Genomic DNA, 2,820 nt, shown 5'->3' on the forward strand with positions numbered 1-2,820 from the left:
GGAGTGAAAAATAAATTCAACTCCATTAAACCCTATGGAACTACTGTAAATTACAGGGTCATCCCCCTATGTCCCCAGGGTTTATGTTCCCTCAGTCCTATTAGGGTGGGAGTTGGGGTTGACATTCTGTAGAGCTGAGGGAACATACTTTACACTTGCTACCAGAACAACAGTGTGAACTTCAGTACCATAATGTTGGTATAATGGTACTTATTGTTACAGTATTACTTCACAAGGAAGAACAGTTAGCTGCAGTTTCATAAACAGAGACAAGTGGTAGAAACATCACTTCTCACAGATACAGCGGAAGCCTTCTTCACAATTTACATCTACCCAATCTCCTTGCTTGTGATTGTACTTTACACAGTTATGGTTTGTATTGTTATCAGGCCTTCCACTGGCCCAATACCTGCAAGGTAAACAACTTAATATAATTAACCACATCCACTCAGTCTCTCACATACAGTGACGTTGATAGAATTACAATAGAAAGACTTGTTAAATGTCTCACCCCGTTGTTGTCAGTGGTGTTCCATCCACCCATGTCCATTTTCCCTCAGTGTTGTTCAGACCAATCCAAGATGCTCCTTTCCCACCGGTCAGTTCTCTGATTAATTCCTGATGATTTGTCCATGATTGAACCATCATTAATTTTCAATCATGCATTAATGGTTCATTATAATCACTGAATTACTTCACATGTAAATGTATTTATGGATGTTGGACACATGGACACACTCGTGCGTGTGCATGCACACACACACACACACACACACACACACACACACACACACACACACACACACACACACACACACACACACACACACACACACACACACACACACACACACACACACACACACACACACACACACACACACACTAACTGTCACGGTCCCTGCATCTCATCTCACTCACCTGCCTGCCATCTGCTCATCAACCTCCACTCTATAAAAGCCCTGGTCATCTGCCACGCGGTGCCAGATTGTTTTCACAGTCTCTATGCGGTAACGCTTCTAGCCAGTTAATTCCTTGTATTTTGAGTACATTCTAGCTCTACTGAGTTCTTGCTTTTTCTCCCAGTGTTTTTTGTTTTTTTGACTCACTCCGGTTCTCCTCTTCTTCAGTTGCCTGCCTGCTTGCCTGCCTACCTGCCCACCTGTTTGCCTTCACCTCAGCCTGCCTACCTTCACGCCAGACGACAACACCTACCCCGTTCCTCCTTTGTTTAATAAAAACCCTTGGACTATCTTTAAGTGTCGTGTCTGCATTTGGGTCTGCCAGTTTTGTAAATCGTGACACTAACCTGTTCTTCTTTACGGTTAATTATCACCAGATCTGCTCCCGTCTTCAGACAGTGTTGTCTACTTTCCTCCCAAGTTTTCTCTTCAGACGATCTCTGATAACATCTGAATCCAAACTTCTGCCATCCATTGGGACACAGCTTGTCTAAACATCGAACAGGAGGATTATTGATGGATTTTCAATGCACTGGTAATCAAATCTAACACAGCTGTAAAAATTATAATAACTAGACAGCAGCCCGAACATCTAGCGTGACGCATTGTCCACTTCGCATCGCAGATCCACACAGAATATTGAGGATAGTGAGGAAGTGTGGAGTTAGTTGGGCCATGTGTGTGCTGTGAGACTGGGCACATACACTCCATGGGTGTGCTCCTCAATTAGTGTAGCAGGATAGTCAAATACAAAACCAGAGTAAGAATTTCAAATTACAAAGAGGGAAGCCACTAATTTAAAATACAATAATGCCGTCAAATATGCACCTTTTGGAGAGTTGTATAGGCTTTCAAATAAAAATAAAACATTATTTATGGTTTTGTGACAGTGGTGATAAACAGCAATGATGAGGTTTTACTCATTTTGTCTACCACTACATTCCTGACAATAACAATATCAACAATAAATTATATACATTTTTTAAAGAATAATGTTTGTATCCTCTCTCACCTGCTGCCTATCTAAGTTGGTTTACTGCACGTTGTAAGCGGTCTCTTTCCAGGGTCATGTTGTTATAGCTGGTCAGTAACTCTTTATTGGCTGAATTATCTGCAAAGGACCAAACGGTGATGATAAACACAGTTGTTGCTACTGATCATGATGAGGTCAAGCATCTCTGTTAAAAATGAGCTTTGAAGAAGGATAAAGGCAGAATAAATGTAATAAGAATGAACGTCCTTCCAAGATTACATTTCCTTTTTCAAATGTTACTGTAACAGGGTTGTTATCAAGTGTGCCTGCCATGTAATGGCAAAACACTTGTTGTATTCCGCCATACTTAATTAAGTGTGCCTGCCATGTAATGGCAAATCACTTCCGCCATATTCAAGTTTATTTATTTATATGTCACCACAACATTTCGGTCGTCCGTAACTGCCGCACGGTTTACACTACCCCGGCAATATATACATCAAAACGTGCGGCTTGGCCGGGAATCGTGTCTTTTGCCGTTACACGTTACCATTGCGACGTAATTCGCAAAAAACTACGAAAACACGCCCTTTTTGGCAGCACACAGTGCCCCAAATGCTACTCCTCCCACACGATTAACACGTTCTGGGCAAACTATACATCAAAACGTGCGGAACGACCGGGCCAACCAGGCTATTACTTTTTTTTAACCGTTTAGCGTTACCATGGCGACGTAATAGGCAAAACTACGTAACCACGCCCCCTTTTTGACCCCATTGAAACCCATGTTAAAAAAAAAGTGCCCGAAATGCTCCTAAACTTCGCCTAAGTGGGGGTCTGCGAACGAATATATATCGGACTCGTTTTTGCCTCAGACCTGGCTAA

The 2,820-nt window shown here is 42.1% G+C and overlaps 1 long non-coding RNA gene across 1 annotated transcript; it reads right to left on the bottom strand.

The window, feature by feature from the left end:
* Nucleotides 1-272: 272 nt before the first annotated feature.
* Nucleotides 273-2,080, bottom strand: LOC308106197. The gene is made up of 3 exons (XR_013934978.1): nucleotides 1,975-2,080; nucleotides 1,310-1,452; nucleotides 273-618 (listed from the first exon to the last, which is right to left on the bottom strand). It is a non-coding gene; the product is annotated as an uncharacterized lncRNA (long non-coding RNA).
* Nucleotides 2,081-2,820: the final 740 nt, after the last annotated feature.

The sequence above is a fragment of the Gymnoscopelus braueri genome (assembly GCF_963280865.1).
Source record: "Gymnoscopelus braueri genome assembly, chromosome: 18".
Taxonomy (NCBI): domain Eukaryota; kingdom Metazoa; phylum Chordata; class Actinopteri; order Myctophiformes; family Myctophidae; genus Gymnoscopelus; species Gymnoscopelus braueri.